The sequence below is a fragment of the Myotis brandtii genome, unplaced genomic scaffold, assembly GCF_000412655.1.
Source record: "Myotis brandtii unplaced genomic scaffold, ASM41265v1 scaffold847, whole genome shotgun sequence".
Lineage (NCBI taxonomy): Eukaryota > Metazoa > Chordata > Mammalia > Chiroptera > Vespertilionidae > Myotis > Myotis brandtii.
In genome coordinates, this window is record NW_005371441.1 from 2,282,793 (window position 1) to 2,283,048 (window position 256).

The 256-nt window shown below is 64.1% G+C and overlaps 1 protein-coding gene across 1 annotated transcript in view; it reads left to right on the forward strand.

Annotated features, from left to right (window-relative positions):
• Window positions 1-256, forward strand: part of ARMT1 (acidic residue methyltransferase 1) — a 138,518-nt gene that overhangs the window by 42,427 nt on the left and 95,835 nt on the right. The window lies entirely within an intron of this gene.

A 256-nucleotide genomic window follows, 5' to 3' on the forward strand; every position in this document is an offset into this window, starting at 1 on the left:
ACCTTTTCCGCTCCCTGGTCCCTGGGACCTCCCGGTGCCTGCTGGCTTCCGCCTCCCGCCCGCTTCCGGGTTCCGCTTCTCAGGTCGCCCTCCGCTGTCTCCGCCCCCGTCCCCGGAAGATCTCCACGTCCCAGAGCCGGCCATTGTTTGTCCCTCCCACGGGCACCAAATAAAGTTTCTTTATTCAAAAGCATTTTTTTTTAAGCCGCGGCGCGGCCTTTCTCGGCTCCTCCTCCGCGCCGGCCCCGCCTCCCTT